Below are 22378 nucleotides of genomic sequence, written 5' to 3'. Positions count from 1 at the left end.
TATTTTTAGCACTCATTCACTTTATGCTATTTAACATGTTATTGTTTTGCTTTTGTAGTCTAAAAGAAACTTAATAATAATTTGAAATATTTCAAAAATTTAACTATACTGTTCCATCTGAATGCCCTACAAACATTACACTGCACAAGGCAGCCAGCTGTGCCAAGGTACATTTCTGGATGGAAATTCAACAAACAGAAATGCTGAGCCAGATTGATTACATTAGTCATTTGTTTATACTCAGACCCCCTGTAATACTACAGAAAGGCACAGTGTAAGAATCGGAGCAGAATGGATTTGTGTATTATATTAGTACCCAACATGTTGCAGTACACTCTCCCTGCACAATTTCCATTTCTGTTCTCTCAGGCCCAGCATGCTATTTGTGACATGAATCAAATTATATTGTGATTCTCAATTACTTAGATATAGGGAAGTATTTTGCAGCAAACCAATCTCCTTCAAATTTCTTCACTTCCTCTGGGAATTATGTTGGACATTATCCCTAATGTAGAACAATTCAATAAGCAGAAAGAGAGAGCAAAGCTCATGTGAGAGATAAACACTCAAGAAAACTGAGCAACAGTAACAGCCTGCAAAACTCATTACTGAAGGCTTGAGTTGTGGCTTTGACTTTATTAATTTGCAAACATCTACCCTCCTTTTAAATTGCATCACAGGACTTGTATCCAAAGGGGAAAAAATGTGAAGTGGCAGGAAAAAATCCACTGTCACAGCTTACAGTGTAAATGTGTTCTAATCCAGTTCATGCGCCATGATAAATCAAAGATTCTCAGACTATCAACCACTCAGGATGCATATCAAGTGAAAATACTTAACATGTATAGGCAAGTGCAGAGGTTTCAGATTCTGACAGAGAGAGGATCAGCCAGTCTGAGCTTTCTGGGATTTCACATCTATTTGAAAAGCATGAAATCCATACTCCTTCCATTCCCCCTACATTATCTGCGTAGAGTGTGCTCAGATGTGTTGTAATTATTAACTAACGTGCGAGGCAGCTAGCATTCAACATAGAATTAATACAAGTTAACATGTTTAAACACCAGCAAACAAGCTGCCATTACATTGTGTTTACACCTCTCCCTTAAAACCACAAACTGTAAACAGACCCCCTTTGCAGATATCTGCTGGGTATGTCACATTTCAGCTTAACATCTAAATTACATATTGCAAGTCAGAGGTTACAACTTTCCAAAGCCATTGGTATTTTCTCAAATACTGGTATATGACAAAGCCATGGGTATTTTCTATATGATTCTTCTTTTATGTGTTACAGATTACATATGATATCTAATCTGCAAAAATGGAAAAATAATTGATAAAGAATTATAAAGTTGGTCATAAAAGTATGAGTATTATGAAGGAGTTTTTCTGTGAACACTTGGGATTACTACTTCATGAATTCAAACAATTCTATTGCTCAGATAGAAAAACTCAAAAGAAACTCAAAACCCTGTGTCTGGCTATTTGTCTTCTAAACCATCTTGTAACTACTAAATCAAAATTAACTCTAACACCTGAAGAAATTCTTATGAGGCAAGAAACAGAATCATATAATCATACACTGAATTAGAAGGGACCCATCAGAACCATAGGGTACAACTCCTGGCCTCACACAGGACACCCCAAGAGTCACACCATGTGCCTGTGACCATTGCCCAAATGCTTCCAGAACTCTTATCAGGCTTGATGCTGTGATCACTTCCCTGGGGAGCCTGGTCCATTAGGGCAGAGCAGAGCAGGACAGTCCCTTCTCTTGCCTGGCTGGTGATGCTGTGCTTGATGCCCCTCAGGGCACAGGTGGCCCTCACAATCTACTATGGGTCCAGAGCTACATGAACATTACTGGTCCAACACATACAACTGCCTGGTCAACTTGGCAACTGCCAGGTTCAGTTTGTGTTCTTCTCAGAGGAGAAAGTCAATATATTTTCCCATTTTCTCATCAGCAGTTTAATTAAAAATGAAACTTTTTTACTTTTGTCATCTCTTCTTCCAGACTGGTCTGGAACTAACCAGCAAGAATACTGCCTGGAGAACAGGAAAATAGAAAAATAAGAAAAAAGGAAAACAGAAGTCGGGGGGGGGGGGGGCAGGGAAGGAGGTGGTTCCAAGTGGATTGATTTTACCTTCCTGTTTGCAAAACCAATCAAACTTCAATTCTCTGACAGCATATCAGAAACTTAGCAATCACTGGGTCATATCTTGAGATGCAATCTGACACAACCATATCAATGTGCCTGTCCCTGAGGCATCAGTGATAACTATTTTATTTTTGATATGTGTATTTATCCATGGCTACTTAGTCAGATTTGAGTATTTTGATATTCTTACTGCTGGCAGTTTTCCCAAGCTGTCATCTGGCTCTTCACCATCTCAGTAAAAGCTGGTTAGTTATACCCAATCCTGCCAAATACAGAACAGACTTCCTGCTGTCTATTTCTTCACTGAAGATATTTTCAGTGCTCTGTACACATCATCCCTTCTTCAGCTAAACAATTTCCACTTAATTGTGGGGATTCCTTCTTCACACAGTCTGTCCTCGAGAGACTTCCACGGCCCTCTTTCAAACTTTCACCAGCTCTCTCCAGCACAGCATACCAAACAAGATACACCACCTGAGCCCACACTGAGCACTTTGCACCTTTCCTAAGGTGATATTCCTCCTCTCAGTACAGTACCTCCCTTCAGTAACAATAATTTATAGCCAACCCATCTCACATTAGCTGCAATCCCCACAGAGGTTTTGGCAGACCCGCTACTTATCCAGCTGCTCCCTCCCACAGTTCAATGCATCTTGCTTTGGCACCTCCTGAAGGGCACCTCCCATCCTCTCTGAACTCACACTGTAGTTGTTTTCTTTTCCTCCTATAGCCTTGTGGATCCCCTTCAAGACCACTACCTCCTCACTCTAGTTTTCAAACCTTTGATGAAAATGTTCAGTACTACTGTCAAAATCCTGAAAATACCACTGTGATGCAGATTTCCACCTCAACATTGAGATTCCTCTCTGTGGTTTGCATACTATATTTTACAGCTGAAATTATAATGAATCTCAAATGAAGTGCAACATGGAATCCATCCAGACTCTCCCCACTGCCACTCAAACTAATAAATATTTAAATTAATTTAGACCAGGGGCTTATCAAGAAACCTTCTACAAAGTGAAGCAAATATTACATTTAAAATAAAAAAAAATTATCACCAAAAAAAAGTTGACTCAACTCATAGTAAGAGGATACCTTTGTAGCTCACCTTTATCAGAAAAAAAAAAATTTAAAACATGTCAAAAAAAACCAATCATCCAAATAAATCACAGCCTTTGAACAATTCTCCCTCAGGGAAGTGAAATTAAAAATGTAGAAGTCATTAAAATAAAATAAAACCCTATCTTTAAAATTCTTTAAAAATGGAAGTAGAGTAACTCCCTACAATTAGATTAATTCTACCATCTTTAATCTGCTTTTAATGGAAATCTCTTGATTCAGTCATGACAAAGAATATTTTGTCTGTCAATCATCTGCCAATTCAGACAGTAATATCCAAGACAGAAAACAAAATACAAAACAGAAACAAAAATGCCAACCCTTCCACTACGATGTGCTAATACATCAATTTTGACAGCCTAAATTCTATTTTATCACAGGGAGAAGGTTATACACTAAATCAATCTACTGTCTTGAAAACTTGTTTCTAACAGAGGAATTTTCCTTTCTATAACCCATTATTTTCAATTATTTGCCACTACAGCAGCAGTTGCACTGTAGTGACATTGATAGCAAAGATTCAAAATTATTTCAAATATTTATTGAAAAATGTCAAGAAAACAGTTCAAAAAAAGAAATCATCTGATTATCACAAAATTCTGTATTTCTTCTGAAGTAACTGAAACTGCTCTCTTGAGGAATTCATTCATTTGTAAAAACATTGTTGGTGCAAATAAAAATATTACTATTAGCTGCATGATCTTTTTATGAAAGATGACTACAACTGGAAAATGACAAGTACTGAAACTAAAAACAGTCCTCTAAGGATTCTAATAATCTCCTCCAGTAATATTTTATTCAATTAATCATAACTTAAATCTCGGACAGAAAGAAAAAAGCAAGTAAAAAAGCAAAATTAAGTAATCATGGTCTCACATTTGGCTTATGAAGAATTATAAATACATAGTTTTTAACATCAAAACATTTAAATTCTGTTTTTAGAAACATAACTGAAATTCTGTACTTCATATAGCATTAACTCTTTAAAGATCTATGAAAAATGTGAAAACAAATCACCAAAGCCATAAACAAGAATGAACTTCTAAAGCACAAACAATAAAATTATTATCTGTTCATAAGCAATTTTGTGGAGACTCAATTATATATGTGAAGTATACATAATTTTTTATTCAAGTTGGTATTACTCAAACAAAAATGCTGGCATAATTAAATCTTCATTGAAGATTTAAGATAGTCTGTCCCTGATTTTCACTTACTGTTTACCGCAAAGAAAACAGAGCCATTCAAGCTCGTAAGATTATAACCTATAAATAACATAACTCTGGAAAGAAACACCCTGTGATTAAAGAGGCTGGAAGGTAGGCTGTTTTGCTAATCCACAAACAGTAGTTTCAACTGATTAAACATTTGTTTATTTCTCACACTTAACTTTTTTAGCTACTGGCCAATTCTTAATTTATTTTAAAAGTCTAAAACATAATGGAATTTCTTAAAGCTTCAGAAGCAACCCCAGAAGGTGGAGGGTGAGGTCAGTCCACACATGGCATGACCAGGCCCACAGCTCAGCAGGTCTTCCGCATGACCCTATCCTCACTCTCTTCTCCTTCATGACCACCTTCCCCGCTTTCTAGGGAGATGCCTAGTAAGGATATGGGAAGTGGACAAGAAAGCAACAGACCAGTATAAGAACAGTAGACTTATGAAATCTTTATGAATCTTACAAAAATCAGGCTCTTTTTGTCTTTGTGTAATTTCTTATGAGTGTTCTCCTGCAAAGGAATCACAGACCCGTGGCCGTATTTAGTGCATCACACAGAGCCTCAATGCCTCCCTTCATTTCACCAGTCCCGGCTTTGGATCAGACAAATCTCCTAGATCCTCTCATTAAGTTCTTCCCCATAGCAGCGCTTTTCTGTCTACACTGTGCTAGCCACTCTTGTGTCATGTTTTTTTAACTTCAGTTTCACTCATCTCCAAACATGAACTAACTGTATTGTGAAAGTGAGTACCCCAGACAGACTACTGCTTTGAATTATTTAAGATACTGAAAAAGCTTTATATTTTGAAACACTTGGGGCTATACCAGTGTGGCAGGGATCAGAAGGTGTCCCAACTTCTCTTGCCAGGCGCTGATGCCAGGGTCAAGGAGGAGTCAGGCAACATGGTTACAGGTCATACACGGGAAGATAATTCATCTGCCTGTTGAAACATTTTTAACTGCAGGTCATTTTATGAGATTCTATACAAATTATCAAGTATCACACTACCAAAAAGTTCATATGGTTCCCTGTGTACAGAATCCATCTACTTAGTAATCAATTATTTAACAAATGATGTTCCTGATTGGCTTTACTCCAGAAATTATTTCTTCTAAATTTTGCAACCTGCATATTGAAATTTTCTGAGTTCTGACAAGACCATAAACTAGGGGCAAGCTATGACAGAAAGCAAAAGATAAAAGCATAGGAGGAATTGTACAAGAGTACAACTCAAGTACAGAAATGCAGCATTGTCACTTCACTGAAAGATTATTTTCCCATTCACCTATTACATCCCAGGAGAAACTAAAAAGATAGACTGAAAATAAGGCTGAATAGCGCCTCTTTCATCCCAAAAGAACACAAGAGGATTTCACTGCTGGCTTGTGTATTAACCTATACAATTTGTCGCAGTGGACAAAACCCTGATGAATTCCGCACAAGGTAGTGTGGTATCATGATCCATATTAATGTCAAAAACACTGACTAAATTGTGTAGAAACTTAGAAGTAAACAGACAAAACAGTAATTAAAAGCTTTTTAAAGTTTCTGCATAATCTAAAAAATATATCCATATTGTAAAAGACAGGCAATTTAAAACACCTCAGTCATTTATGTGGAAACTATTGCATGACTATTGTTCCAGGAAATTTTTTTCAGTATCTCATTCCCACAAATATGATCTGGATAAGAAGGAATTTTTTCTTAAATTCCTTCAAGCTTCATAAGCCTGAGGCAAACCTAATGTTCTCCATATTAGAGGAGAATTTAACTGCTCACAGTAAAAAATACCTTATTAACAGAAAAATTGCCTTGAAACAGCTGTTCTGAGTCTAAATTTACAAGCTTCTGCAGTTTTGGAGGGGTTCTGTTTGTGGTGGGTTTTGTTTGGTTGGCTCAACAAAAATTCAAAAAAAATCAGACATCAACCAAGCCATTCTGTTAGGACAGTACACACACAACAAGAGTATGGTCTACATGCAGCTCACAAGGGATAGGAATAAAGTTATTTATACAGATTTCTTTTTTGAGAGCAACATAAAAAACAACAGCAATAAAACAAACATAAAAAAAAAAAAAACAACCCCAAAATGGCAGAAATGTGGAACTTACATGGCAAAATTTCTTTCAAGTAGTATATGGGCATGTTCTCCTGAGGTGTGCACAATGAGCCTGTGCCACCTCAGCTCAGTTTCCTAGTAAGGCTTTGACAGTATAAGTAAAAAGCATATGGATTACAAAGCAAGGAGGGACCTCCATTTATTCTAAATAAAAGTAAATCCACAAAATTGAATACAGTTTTGTGCTAATGGCAGGATTAGAGCAAAGCTATAGAGATTTAAATCAGATACCTCTGAATTGTTTTCTCCTCATTAAAAACATTGCTTCTTCTAGATTCCTGGAGCATGCAAAAAAATCACTATTTGGAACTTTGCTAGTTCTGCTAGAAGCAAATCAGTGAGACCTGCTAAGTCAAAAAATCTTTAAGACTCTTAGATATTTCTATTTCCTACTTTTTCAAATATCTAAAGATTTGCAATCCTAGGATCCCCAGGAAAAAATCTCATTTAGGTAAGATACAGCTAAGCTCAGAAAATATGCTATTGATAATACCTTTCACTCCCACTAATTTCCACCTCAGAGATTTTGAATGTTGAGGCTCAAAAGCATAGCCTCAGCTGTTATCCAGGGCTTCCACAATGCCATGCTCAGCTAGCCTATTCATAGCTCGGAAAAAGGCTTTACAGAGCTTTACAAGCTACAAGCTATTCAAGAGCAAGAAGTTAGTGAAAATGTAAATAGAAGCATGCAATGTAATAACTACTATCAAAATAAACTAAGTGCTACTTTAAATTAAAAAGGTCATCTCCTACACAGAGGAGATTACCAACTCATTACTTTTCTCCTTACTCCCTCAACACTGAAGCAGCAATATCACCTCCATTGCTTTTTATTGTTGCTTTACACAGAAAGAAAACAAAGAAAAGGTATTTTTCAGGTATTTCTACTATTTTTCAAATAATACATTCAAGCTAAACCTCTGAACAAGCTTTAGTGAATCTTACCGTAAGTCATGGAAGACTTGAAATCCCTTAATAAGCTCCAGGCATCAGGCAGAAGTTGTTTAATTACATGTTCTGTATTTATTGAAAAAATAAAGCTAACGTTATTAGCATGCTGGTTGAAATCACAAAGTCTGCACTTGAGCTGCCCAACCATTTCACCACTCTCTCAATGATTTATGATCTGGGTTACATATACAGAAGCAGTATCAGCAACTTACTATCAAACTTAGAACCAAGCTCAGAATCCTGGCAGATTTTCTATGTGCTTCAAACACCTCACACAGCACAGCAGAAGTAGAGCAGTTGCAAACCACAGCTGTCAGGCAGGTCACCAGAACACCAGGTAACTTCTCGGTTTCGCTGAACAGGCTTCACATCAGAAATCAGAGCTGCAGCAGGCTTTTTGGGGCACCCCACCAGAGCCAGCTACCCACATGGGCACACAGCTATGGGAACCACACAACTTTCTACTAACATGCTATTTCACTGTTATTCCAGTTTTAAAGATCTATAAAAGGCTGTCAAATAAATGGATTTCATACACATTTCAAAAGCAGGAAGATCTTAAAAACATAAAATTAATCAGTAACTGCTGTGTACATATTGTAAAAGGTGCTTTATTTGAAAATGGTAGTTTTTCAACTCTGACTCAAAACTTTCTTTTTTGGAAAAGCTAAGGGGTAAGGGAAGAAGAAACAAAATGTACAACCTCTTAGACTGCTCAATACTTGCAACCAAAATACATCCAAGGAATTGACTAATTCAGTGATATGCCACACAGTGATTTCCTCAATTCTGAGTAGCACTGAACCCACAACACCAGTTTGATACAACTGCAGTCACACCATGTGCAATCAAAACTTCAGCACGCTCACTCAATGGAGACAGCCTTGATGTCAGATTATTGTCTTTTGGTCTACTGCAAGTTGTGGTGATGCAACAGGCAGAACTGCCTGCTCTGTATGCTGAAAGTATTACAGTGACGGGCAAACATGCAAAACACGTCAGGATGATTACAGCAATAATCTACAGAAATAATGTTACCAGTTCTTCTACTACTAACAAATATTTCTACAATGTCAGATTTTAAAAGCATGGGAAAAATATTTGGAGAGAACCAACAGTAAGACTCTTCAGGGTTAACAGTGGCACTGCTTGAACCTTCTATGGGGCAGAAAAGAGAAATGTTCTTAAATAGCTCAAGGTATATTGCAACTAAAATATCTACTTCACCTTTTCAGAAAAACGTTTGCATACAAACACCTTCTTTCAATAAGTAGTTGTGGCAGTCAAAAGTACTTCAGCTAGAAATGACATTCTCCCTGGAATTAAAATCTAACAATAAGGAGCTAAAAGAGCTTTTGTTAAACTACATTAACACCAAATCCCATAAAGAATTTTCCAAACCTATTCCCTAGCAGTGTTTCTGTGTTTCTGCTAATTCATCACTATTATTACAGTTACTCACAACATTTACAATTAGTTTTTTCCAATACTTTTAACTCTGAAACATCCCTCTCTGTTTTCCCACTTTCAAAAAAATTAACTAACCCTCTTCTCATGTTGGCCGTTATTTCATTGAGGGCATTTGCCCAGTTTTTACTATTTTTGTCTAAACTCTTTTTTACCTAGCATTTGATTACACTTCCTTTGCCACTCACTGTGAATCCATCTGCTCCTTACACATGAAAGCTGATTTTTCTACAGGTTTTACTTCCCCTGTATTTTTGAAGGAGGAAAGGCAAGTGGTACAAATTGTGGTAGTAATGTGCGAAATTATATCATAGATCCACTGGTACAGGAGACCCTTGCTAAAAACATTCCGATCAGAGGAATATAAAAAGTCACTGCAAAGCATAACCATATGCAATTACACTACAATCACCTGATCTGCCTTTGTAAACCCAAACAGATAAGGTACATTTCCAAACTCTACTATGGATTACTCCAACTTGAAATATCATGCTAAAAAAGTTGACAAGGGAAAGAGTCATGGAATGCTGCTTCAACGACAAAACTAGAGTTCAAAATAATTCACCACATCATCAAATTGTTGTTCTCATAGAAAAAAAAATCAGAAAACTACATCTAGTGACAAACTGACTTAAATCAGTTTCAAGGATAAATCCATCCTAGACTGTAAAAAGCAAACCTACATGAAAATCCCTCTGAAAGAGACTGTTCAAACCAGAGGATTGCTCCCTACAGTATTGTTGAAGCCCATGCACTACTGAGTATTCACTCCCTGGGAGATTATTCCACAGTCTGGTAGACATCAATGTTGAGATGTTTTTTTCCAATTCTTAGTTCTTTCTCTATCTCACCATATCATTCATAGGTAATTCCTCCTCACCATACATAGCTTTGATTCATACTGTTTCTACCAGGGCTTTTTATTGTTACAAGGTAAAATTATTCCTTTTTATTAACAAAGGGGACATAACATTTTGTTCCTCTCAAATTATTAAGCATCATTCCCGCCCTGTGAACATTTTTGTGTTATTTGTACAAGACAAGCAACCTAAGCTGTAAAATGCACAAAACTTAGGCAGAGTTCAGAAGTTTTTAAGTGCATTTAAAGCAAAGAGCTTCAATAGCAAGACATGCTTCAACACTAGAAATTTGCTATCAAGATTCTAATTACTTTTAAATCAGTTCTTGTACTCCTTGTTTCCTCTCTTCAACAGGTAAGAAAATATACAGAGTGAAACCTCTTCCTCACAAGAGACATTAAAAACCTTGAACTTCTGTCATGCCTCAAATGTAAAGAATTGAAGAAAAAAGTAAGGCTTTTTTAATTTAGAAACAAAATGCCATTTTACAGGGTAGACTAACTACCCAATTTCTTCCCAAAAATTCTTTAGTTCTTTCCTTGACAGGGTAAGGTTTATCAGGTAAAATGGAGAAAGAATCCAGGAATGCATTTGTTCCTAACAAATAGAATAAACTAGCCAGACCCTCACCTAAAGCAGTGTAGAATCACAGCAGCAACAACAGCATAACTTCATTGGCTGGTAAGACACTACAGAAGTGCCATGCACTTGATATGCAGACAGGAACAAGAGAAACTGCCCATGCCAGGCACAATGAGGTCTTCTGTTCCTGTAATTCACTAAGCACCTTAATCAGCAAGGCAGAAGAAAACCAAACACCATCTTACTCATGTACACAGAGATAGCACCCCAGCAATATATTTAGTATTAATAAAAAGAGGTAAATGTTAAACTGAGAAAAATTTCTTACTTTGACCATAAATTCACAAGACCACAGAAAAGGGAAAGACTTTCCCTGAGTCTAATATATCAAAGCTATGCATAATGGTCACCACCCACTACCAAGTCTTCAGTATTACATAACAAAGATTTATTTAGATGCTCTGGGCCAGTGGCTCCAAACTGCAGACTGCGAAGTTGTTTCCATGTTCAGAATGGTCAAGCATCTGTCAATTTTTGAGCTCTAATGTACTGCCACTAATCCTGTCTATGACTGTCCAATAATTTTCAAGAGCTAAAGGTGGTGTTTTTTTCTGAAAAAATGTGGTTTTAGATTAAATGCAATTCTCTCCCCAAACCTCCAACACAGGTTCACCAGATCCTTTGCAAAAGCTTTTTTCTAACCTTGATCCATTGCATATAAAAATCCATCCATATATTACGTTTTTTTTTTCTTGTGAAAAACACCTCATGTACTATGAAGTCATGAACAGGGCTACATTTAGAGCCAGAAGAATTAATCTCCTCAGGACAAAGAAGAACAAATCGAAAATACGACATTACTTACAAACCAGATACAGATGGGAGAAAAGAGAAAAAGAAGGATTACTACATCTCCACCACAAACAATTCAAAGGCATGTAAAATACAAAGTACCTACAGCAAAACTAGTCACGTAAACAAAACACTCCAGATGCAAAATACATGAGATTATGTTTCACTTCTCTCAAGTGCCTGCAAATGGAGTTGAATGGTGACAATGCTATTCCTTAAGAGGAATTCAATTTTCACATTCTACATATATTAACAGGCAAAATATAATTATAACTAGAATAGAAGAAAGTTTCCACTGAGGTACGTGGGTCTGAGACTGAAGAATTTGTGATCATAAAGATAATACTGGAAACAAAAATGGAAGGCACTGCTACCACCCTGAGTCCTCAGGTTAAAATTTCCAACAGTACCGTTGCTATCTCATAAAATGTGTATCAAAACTGCTGCTGTTTCACTCCATGTTTGTTTCTGACACTTAAATGCCTCATCACAACTGAAAGTGTAAAAAATGTCATCAGTTCCCAAGTTCCCAGTGACAGTGCTCATTTGTGTTAGGCTATAACCATTAGCAAGAGCAGACTTGGGAGCCACTACAACCGAATTCAGAAACCACTGCCTGTGGAGAAAGCCTATCACAGTTGATGAAGAACAGAACAAAAGCCTAGACTTCTAATGCTTTAGTCTCTCCTCAGCAGAAAACAGCTTCCAGATTTACACCCCTAAGCTTAATATGTTGGTCTGTAATCTTCTCTTTAGGCAGGACTGCAGCCAGAATATTTGTTCTTTGGATAATGAAAGCATCTCAGAGATCTTTTGGGAGATTCTGTCCTCTTCGTTCAAAAAAAGTTTTTACTTCGTGAATGTTGTTTTAAAACAGCTGTCATCATTGCTTCTTTAAGTGTCATCAAAAGATTAATTTAACAAACAAGTGTACAAGAATAAGCAGACATTAGAAATTAGAGAAGCCTGAAGATGTAATTCAGGCATAAGAGCAGGCGCTTTTTACATTGTATGCTAAGTGCCTGTTACATATTTGGCATTGCCTTGTTACAGCAACTAACAATGCACCAACATGCTTCGTCATCAAAATGGACCAAATGGATGCTCCAGTTACACAAATCTCTTCCCCACTCTTCTCCTCCAAAGAGGATGTAACTTTTAAGAGCAGGGACAGGCACCAACATGGAATACCTATGTTGTTAACCACTTCCCTATTAAAGGAATAACTTTAGTCAAAATAATGCAAACATTTGGACTTAATCTTGAAAGTCACAGTGGTTGCAAGGCTTCAGGGAGTTTAAGCAGCTGCACATGAACAACACAAAACTGAAAGTCTCAGACAAGTCTGGTTTTTTCTTCCTAAACAATCTGCTTCTGTTACCAGCCTAAAGCTCCCTGGAAACTGCCAGGAAAGGTGACTGATATTTTCTGCACTTTCAACATCCCAATTTGTCTTCCTAGAGAAAAAAAAAAATCAACTACACTCCTCTGTTTCCGACATTTTCCCCACTATGAACTCACATTTTCCACTGACATGTCCAAGCAGACCACACATAAGAACAGGGCAAGGCCTCCTCTGCATTGCAGGGCACCAGTGGAAAACAGGTGGGTTTTCCATGAGGTTGCAGAACAGACTGCTACTTCACACTGAGCAACTTTTCTCTGCAACCACAAGCCTCCTTCTTATAACCCACCAGTATTATAGGCTGTTCAGACTAAATGCAAAGAATTATAGGTAACTATACAGCACAAAACCTCATATTTCAAAGCTGTGATGGCTTTGCACTAGCAACAATGTCTTCCCATCTGAGCATGAATGCCCACAGATGGCAGGTGAAGACCAATGAAACCTACCCTAAGGGGGGGGTTTTACCTGGACGGTACCCACTGCTCTGTACCTCACTACATTTGAAAAGTTAAAACAGACAAGGAGGTGACCAAGGTTTATACACTACTACACTGTAGTAATTGTGTGAGATACTGCAAAAGCCATGAAGCCATGGGATTCCTGTCACACACTGGAGAGAGGGAGTCTTCAATAGGCAGAGTAAATAAAGTGACTATGGATTTGCACATGATTGGAGGAGGTTAGTCTTTAAGGGGGAGGTGTGTGCCTGATTTTTTGATACACTAAGCACAATAACACAGACACAGAATATTATAAAAACAGAACAAGAGCAGGGCTGTTTGTGTAATATCCTTCAGTCTTTACAGTTCATATGATTACTAATTTTTCAGATTGATTTTGGAATTTTTTTAACTGATATCTTCCTCCTTCTATCACAAGAAACTGTGTTAGTCAGATCCTGTGACTATCCCATCCTGTGAATGGTAATTTCACCCTCTGGTTTTCTGGTGTAGAATACCTACAAAAGTATACATAACCTTTAGTGTTTCAAATGGCCAATGTCCCTAAAATTACTGGTTTACACACTGCTGTGTGAAAACACAAGCTTCTTGGGCAAGCAGCTAAAAACTTTTCTTTCACATACAAATGAAGTTCTGCTTCTTAATGTAAAAAAGGAACTCTTACCTTACTGCTGTTCATGCTATTCTGCTATGCAGATCATACCCAGTGTACATATATGAACTTGCACTACAGTGCCTGTGGATGTCACTACTTACAAGACCATAACACAGACTTTAATATTGAAGATCAAAATTGAGTTGTGAACTGTCCAGATTTCAACAGTTACATACTGGAAGGAAAAAATAAAAAAATATTTGAACCTCTAGTCATTATCTTCATGGGTAAAGTGGCTGAAGAAAAGGTATCTTCAATAAAATATGAATTAACACACTGGAAATGTGACATACAAAAACTGGTTTTGCTCCATGCACAAAAAGGTTGTTCACTCCACTTTTAATTCCTAGAGAATCACCAAAACCAGTTTTGAAGTAGGGACCTTTCTACTTTTCTAAAAATCTACTGTATGAATGTTAACTGTATACAAGCTGCAATTGTGCTTTTAGTATTTACTTTTCACGCAACTATATTTCCATGTGGACATTGAGCTTAAACTGCTCTTATTTGCTATCAGGAGGCAATTTATCCTGAGGGTGGTCTGGTAGGGAACCAGATCTTTAGGAAATGCTTTGTTGTCCTTGGTCAATGGTAACTAACAATAGGACACCAGTGACAAAGGCACTGTCATACCCAAAGCAATGGAAGACATCAGCTGATGCTCCATGTCATCTGGATAACCAATATAACCCAAAGAGTCATCCAATACATTACTGAGAATACTTTATATCTAAGAAAACAATTACACAAGCACACAGATCCTAAGCAATATATTCTTCCCTTCTCTTTCCAGCTTACTCATCTGGCCTTCTTTAAGACAAAAATCTTGTTCAAGAGGCTAGATTATCTTGACTTCAAATCCAGAAATAACCAAGTTTGTAACTAACAAGAAATATGAGGGTTTTTTTAATAATGTAGTTTGCTTGTAATCCAAAATATGTTTGATATATTGTTGATCAAAGCATTAAGTTTGTGTTATTTTTAAAATATAAATGTTTTGTGTAGCTTTCAAATTTTCATTTAAAAGCAGCTTGACCTAGGCTGAAATAAAGACATTCAGTCTTTACAGTTTACTGAGGTAAAGAAATAGCAAGATATGTAAAGATGTGTTAAATCCACACTCAACTTTAACTGCAAATAGAATCTGTGTGGGCCAAAGGGTGCCACACTGAAAGTACAATGCATTATAACTGCCTGACTTGGCCATGACTTTAAACTAGGGCTAAGCAATCAGACTAATCATCATGAAGCTGTAGTTAAAAGTCTAAAGCCTGGATGCTGAAGTAATGCAGAGTCAATATTAAGAAGTACAGTGCTTTGTCCTCAGGCTAATGCCCATCTCCCCACCAAGAAGGCATCAAGCTCAAACGTCTCCTTCCCATGCACTTTGCAGCATGGTCCTACACAAGGAAGATTCTGAGGACTTTTGGATTTTCTCAATGTTACTTAATAAAATTAAGATGCCAAAATCTGAATGATGCTGTGGCAATCTCATAAATGGATTACATTAATCATTTATCAGCAAGGAATGATCACTGTTAAGCAAGAGCAGAACTCTGAGTTCATCCTTATTTATCACTCTGAGACAAAAGGTGTAACAGCTGTGAATATTAGAAATATACACCAAGTTTGGGGAAAGGTTTTATAAAATGTCCACTAAAAATAGAATGGAATTACAAAGCTGAAGGCTGGTTTTGTCTGACTGACTTTTAGTTAATACAAATTTCTGTCAGCTCACTACAGCCTTCTTACTGGGAGAGGGGAGAGATTTTCTCATTAAATGTGACTGCATTGTACATACATACTAAGAATGTTGTTTAATAAATCTTCCATTTCTTAAAAACAGTACTCTAATTTTGAAACCACCGCAAAATAAATTCACACCAAGAACATAATTTTTGAAACTTCTGGGCAATAATTTCCTCCATCATGGCTATCTTAAGAATCCAACAAAAAAAAATAAGTTTCAGGTTATTGAATTGGCTAATACAGCAAATACACCTGTATTTCAGTACTTTCCTAAGGGGAATGGCAGTGGTAAGAAGTACTTAAAAACTAACACCCAATAGGAGGACATCACCATTACCCTCACATGCCTTCAACCCAACACTCCCACTGTCCTAAATGCCCTGAAGCAAAGCAAGCAACTTTCTGCAGGGCAGCTTGTTCAGCAGAGGATGAGGAGGACAGGCTGGAGGAACGTTTCTGTCCAGCAGTTATATCACATCCCACCAGGACTCTAGCAAAATCTGCTGCACGAGCTGGTACTGGACACCCATGAGAGGTACAGCACTCCATCTTCAGAGCTTCCTGCCCTGGTTACAAACATGGCATGTGCAGCCCTTGTCTCAGTCACTTTATTTGAGCAGAACTTAGATCAGATGGCATGCAGGGATCCTTTCAAATTCAAATTACTCTGTGATCATAAAAAAGCTGGTGCAAGAAAGCTGTTAGGGGAAAAGAAGGAAAAAACCCTCAGCTCCTCACACAAACCATACAAAAATGTACCAATCTCCTCTTCCAACAGTGGAGGCAGTGCCCACCCTCCTAACATTTATCTGGGATAGAAACATATAAAAAACCTACTGCTTTTGCCTATTTTTTGGATTTGAAGTGTTAGTTAAAGCACTCTGCTGATGTTAGCCTGGAAAAACCTGGAGCAAGAGTTTTTACTCCGTGCTTCTCCACCTGACTTTGGTGAGCACTTTTTCAGTCTCAGCTCTTCTTTTAAAAATGTTTTTCCCAATTTAATTTTATTTACTCTAAAGTTACATTCGAGACTTCCAAAGCACCAAGATTTCAAACACAAAGTCCCATCAGAATAGACACTACACAAATGCACGGTAACACTAAGACCATTGCCATGAACTGCAACTTGCATAACAGAATGAATATATTTTTTAAATCCACAAATAAAGCATATATTAGAAGAACCAAGTCACAGTTATGTATGTTTAAAATCTTCCATTATGTTTTTTCTTCCTTCTTCTGTCTTAAAAAAACCTTCCTTTTACCCAGACCATAGGTTCTTGTCCACCCAAGTTTTGAGAAAGCATGTTTATTAAAAAAAAATCCAAATCAGAATAACCACCACAAGAAAAATTATCAGAAAGCTACTGTCTTATGCACAGAAGTGAAAATTCTTGCAGCAAAATAAAAATATTTAACCAAAACAATAAATATAGGGCACCAAACCTATAAATACTAGATATTGAATGAACACCTTAATCATATATATATAGAAAGGCATTTCTCACCCTGACATGCCTCCCCAAAATGGAAAAAATAAGGCAAAAGCGAGTCAGTGTAGGGTAGTCACTCAAATGATCTTTGCCAAAATGAGAAAATTTTGTAGCCTCCATGGCTCTGCTGCTCTCATGTTTTTCTGACCTGTGTTCAACTTTTGAGTTTAGAGTTTGAAAATTAAATTCAGCAGGCATGTTCCTGATATACAGAAAAGGTTCAGAGGAGTTTAATTTGTTGATAGAAATAAACCACCATTAAAAGGATTCAGCCTAAATTCCAGGGAAGTGTTCCTCAGTTGTTACTAACTCAAAGATTTTTAAGGAAGTCTCACACTCCCTACAATTACATTTTTCTCAAATGGGTGACAAGGTGGTCATCCTCTTAAGAAAAGCAGCATTCATGGAAGTGCTCATCAGAAAGACGCAAGTAATTCTCAGTTGCTGGCTTATGAACAAGATCTGACGGAGCAAAGAGCCCAAGAACAGGCTGGAAAACACAAAAGGAAGGTACATGGCCCAAAAAAATAGTAATTAAACATTCTGAATTTTTGGTTTTAACTGGAGGACGTCGCCTCTTTTTGCTAAGTGATAGGAAAAATAGAGGCTCACCGTGAACCTCTATAAAAATAGAGACTCACATTTTACCTCATGGAAAGTAGATACTGTGTTACATACTTCTAATACATTTATTTCAGCTGTCTTGATGATGTTCAAAACCCCATTGCTTATCCACAGACAGCTATTTACACAGACTCATGGGTGATGGAAACTTCTTGTGATGGAAATTTTTAATTAGACAGAAATCGCCACAGGAGACACAACAGACCAGGTGAGATGCCACATGCCTAGCAGCATCTCTGTAGAAACAGAACTCCCTAGAAACAGAATTGCATTTCATTCCTCCTCTCATGTCAACATGGATGGTTTCTAGCAGAAAGGGTTTACTGTGAAAACACACATTTTTATGGCTCTGGAGTATCTCTCAGCTAAGTCATCTGCCATCTGCAGCTGTCATGCATCCATTGTACTGCTTTTGTATTTATTTCTTCAGAATTAGGACAGACCTTATCATCACATGCCTGCATATGTGAAAGCAGCAAATAAAGATGGTTCCCTAGGCCCCTGCAGTAAAGCAACAAACATGAAGATTTTTGGCAGAACACTGATGCATGCAGTGGAAACAGAAAAATACCATCACACTGCTCTTAGTAGCTGACTTACCAAATCAATCATTGTTATGAAGAAAAACCAATCACTCTGTTTCTCAGAAATCTGTAATCCCTACAAAATATGCTTTACTGGCAAGCTATTGGAAATAAATGAGCAGAGGGTTGTTTGCTAGAACTCTCATTAAGAAGGAATCTTTACCTTCTAGGAAACCAGAAAAACACATTTAAAAATGCATTTCTCAAGGCTTCACTTAAGCCTATGCCAATAAGATCTTCTTCAAAGTTAAGATGTAATTAATCAAGCTGCACTGGCCATGGACAACATGTATTAAACTATCTGAAGCACCTCTTATATTTTTAATAATCTTTTTTTAGATCTTAAGAAAAAAGGTCTGGTTCTTTTAATTCATAATCTCATGTAAATCCAGAGCAGCTATGATCAATAACAGACAATTCATGTGCCAAGGGGAAAAAATGCTGAATCTGAAGTATCTAAGCCATGAGATAGTGAAAAGTTTTAGCTCTCAGCTTGTTTTTTCCTGCATTTTCATTAGTCTATTTGAATACTGAACTTTATATTATATTTCCTTTTTTTGTCTTTTTAGCATGTTCATTTGTTTTGGTTACTAACCCTGAATTCACATACATGTAGCAACATGGTGTTTATTTTCCCTACCACCTTTTCTGGACTTATAATTACTATCTCCTGCTTTTGCTTGCCATAAACATTACCACACACTGACAGAATCTAAAGACAAGCAACAAAACCACTGCAAATGACTAGCCACACTGGCCTGTTAAAAATACAAAACAAGCAGCTGAACAGCATTTTGTTTTACCCTCACGAATTTTTGGCTGGCTGTAGTGCTAATAAGCACTGCTTATAGAAAGAAATGTTATCTACCTTTCAAAGATGGACAGTCCTCATCTTGAAGGCTTTTTGAGTTTAAGAACATAAGGATTGCATATGACTGTGGGTTAAAAGGGTATCAAAGAAGTTAGAAGCCAGCTCCTGGTCCAATTAAAATCCATTCAAATCTCATATGCAAAGAGTTCCTATTTAGATAGATCAACTCGAGCCTCAAAATTAGTACTCCCTTTATTCAAAGTGTTATGGATTACTTACATTACCACAGAGCAAACAAAATCTTCACATTTTTAAGATGTTTTATATCTTCAAAAACCTACACCCACGTTCCCTGCCCGGAAATAAAAAATGCATGGCGGACTCCAAGATTCTCACTTTTGGCATCCACGATGCCACTACATCCTGTATCACAAAATTTTTTCTAAAGCATTAGCTCTCATTTTTTAAATACATGAAGGCAATTCTATTAAATTTAAAAAAAAAAAAAAAAGAAAGCACAAAGAAAAAAAAAACAGAATGCATTCCTTTCCCAACAGATATGAAATTGCAAACTTGTCATAAACAGAGGATTGAGAATTAAATTATCAACTCAGGAAAATTGTGAAAAGGATTTCAAATTAAGTAACCAAATGGTTACTCAAAATCTTTGGCATGTCTCCCTCTTAACAAACCAAAACTATCTTTTCTATGTACCTAGATGTATCAAATCACCTTCCCAGCATTCTTGCATTTTTTTAACTGAAGAGCTAATCTGTAAATACTTTTGATAGTCTGGCCTTGCATCTGTTAAAAGACAGCACAGTCACCAGAAAGTTTGCCATTTTAATGGAAGATAATGCACTAATGTAAAATAGAAGTATCATTTTAAGCTACAACTAGAAATGTCCAAAACTCAGAGCAATGAATTACATGAATCACAGTACTCAGCCAACCTTGAACCACCATTACATTGTAGAAATCAGTTTGGCCTAAAAGCTCATTGATATACCAATCTCAGACCACATTTTCCAAGGAAGGCAAGCTGTCTTCTGCTAAGGTTTGCATTTCACTCATTAAACATCCAAAACACTCATCTAAGGTGCACTACAACACTAATGTTCTGCTTTTTCAGAGTTTCTTGTGATCATGCCTTATCATTCACCTGACACTTAATTTTTCTGCACAAACACACACAAATGCACAGAATTAAACAGTAACTGTTCTCCTTCCCTCCTGAACAGCATTTCCGGACAGTCTATCCTGCTCCTTCCTCCCACAGCATTAGACACAAAGGTAAACACGCACCTCAGTTTTGATTTGGTAGCACACAGAGAATAAACACATTCTATGTCACCATCACCTTTTGGGAAGAATAGGCAGGCATCACATGCTTGTTCCTGATATGGGCTGGAAAGGGAGGTGCAGGTGGTCCAGATTTAACAGCAATGCAGCAGAACCTAGAATACTATGACTGGAATATTGGAAGTTATTTGGGACCCATGGGCCACAGCTGCAGAGCAGACACAAAACTGCAGCCATCTGGGTGTACTCTTACCAGCTGGTGTAACGTGACGCATGTCAAAGACAAGAAAAATGCTACGTGGTTGATCTGCCCTACACCCACATTAGCTCACTCTTAATGTATGCAGAGTCAGGCAAATATCTCTACCTTCCAGTTCCTCAGCAGCTATGAAAACAGCCATATCTGCAATTTACTCTCTAAACCAAATTGCAATCCCACAGCCCAAAAAATCTACAACAGGAGAAAGCAAAAAGATATAGTTTTCCACCCTAGACCCACAGCCCCACCTCTCTTTAAGAGATTTATGATAGCAGTAAAACAAGTCTTGATAGACTGCTCCTATTGACTCTGATCCTTACAAAGAGATGTAATGCATACGGCTGCACTGGCCACGACTGTGATTCAGGCAATCATTGTTATCAAACAGCTTCTCCTGGGGAAAAAAAAAATAAAATAAAATAAAATAAAATAAAAAAAAAACACCTTCCTTTTCCTGAAACCAGAACGAGAAGGTAGCAGATGTCACCTTCCCCCCAGCCCAGGGGTGGAGAGCACGCTCCACGGGGAGGACGGGGAGATCCAGGCCCCCCTTGAGTTCCCTGCTGCAAAGCGGGACGCGGCCGCAGACCCCGGCAGCATCTCCCGACGCAAGAGGCTGCCGAGACCGTCCTGCTGCGACGGCGACCATTCGATCGCCGGATGCGAAATCCCCACATTGCCCCCTCCCACCCGCGCCCCCCATTTCTCCTATCCACCATAGGAAAGGTGTGCGTAGGGAAAAATAAATCTTAAAAAAAAAAAAAAAAAAAAAAAAAAGCAACCCCGTGCACTGGGGTATGCACGGCTCCACACAGCATTATTCTAGCCACATCCCACCCCCACCAAATAAAATAATGGAATAAATAAACAGAGGGAAGCACGCAACGCCTTGCCGGTGGCCGGGATGGAGGCAGTCATGGCCGCGCTGGCGCCGCTCTCCGCAGCGCGGGGCAGGTGCCGAGCTGCCCCGCTGGCTCGGAGATCGCACGCCCACGCAGCCGGACGGAGCCCGCCGCAGCGCCCGCACCCCGCTGCGGGCAGGAGCCGCCGGGCGGGGCCGGGCCAGCATCCCGCGGTGTCGGGCACCCGCCCCGCGGGCCCGCTGCCTCCCCGACACCCGCGCCGCGGCGGGGGCCCGGCCGGACCCCCTCCCGCTCCCCTCCGCACCTGGTGCGGGTCCGCGCCGCCTCCTCAGCAGGCAGTGTGGCTCCGACGGGGGCGGCGATGCAGCGCAGGGCAGAGAGCCCAGCAGCCAGCCGCTCCTCCCGCGGCCACCATCTTCTTCCTCCTCCTCCTCCTCCTGCCGCCGCCAGCACCGCCCGGGCCGGCCCCTCCTGCCGCACCGCCCTCACGCGTCAGCGCGCCCGCCCGCCCGCCCGCTCCCTCCCGGCAGGAGCCGGGCCCCACGGGCGTGGGCGGCGCCGGCCCGGCGGGGCCGGGGCTCGGCGCGGCTCGGCCGGGCTGCTCCGGGGCCTCCCGGCGCAGCGGAGCGCGGCCGTGCGGGCGGCGCGGCCCGGCCCCTCGTCGGTCACACGCCCGGCGCTCTCCGGACCGGCTGCCGGCCCCGGGCAGCTCGGAGCGAGGGACGCCCTGCAGAGCACCGACCTGTCCGTCTCACCTCCCTGGACACGGGCCCCTAGGTGGCCCAGGAGGGAGGAGGCTCCGCCCGCCAAGGAGGAAGTGTGAGGGTGGG

General features: G+C 39.1%; 1 protein-coding gene across 10 annotated transcripts in view; it reads right to left on the bottom strand.

The window, feature by feature from the left end:
* Positions 1-22373, bottom strand: part of APBA1 (amyloid beta precursor protein binding family A member 1) — an 87039-nt gene extending 64666 nt beyond the window's left edge. For 3 of the 10 annotated variants that reach the window (XM_021549791.3, XM_021549800.3, XM_077790312.1), the window contains exon 1: positions 21853-22026. The gene's annotated coding sequence lies outside the window, so the exon portion shown is untranslated. Of the gene's footprint in view, positions 1-5331; positions 6529-7572; positions 7645-7790; positions 10648-20484; positions 21350-21578; positions 21686-21852; positions 22027-22290 lie in introns of those variants that run through there. The other 7 variants (XM_077790309.1, XM_021549794.3, XM_021549793.3 and 4 more) reach the window with 7 other exon arrangements.
* Between the last annotated feature and the right edge of the window lie 5 nt (positions 22374-22378).

The sequence above is a fragment of the Lonchura striata genome, chromosome Z, assembly GCF_046129695.1.
Source record: "Lonchura striata isolate bLonStr1 chromosome Z, bLonStr1.mat, whole genome shotgun sequence".
Taxonomy (NCBI): domain Eukaryota; kingdom Metazoa; phylum Chordata; class Aves; order Passeriformes; family Estrildidae; genus Lonchura; species Lonchura striata.
Note: the sequence above shows the minus strand (reverse complement) of the source record. Positions and strands in the feature narration are given on the sequence as shown.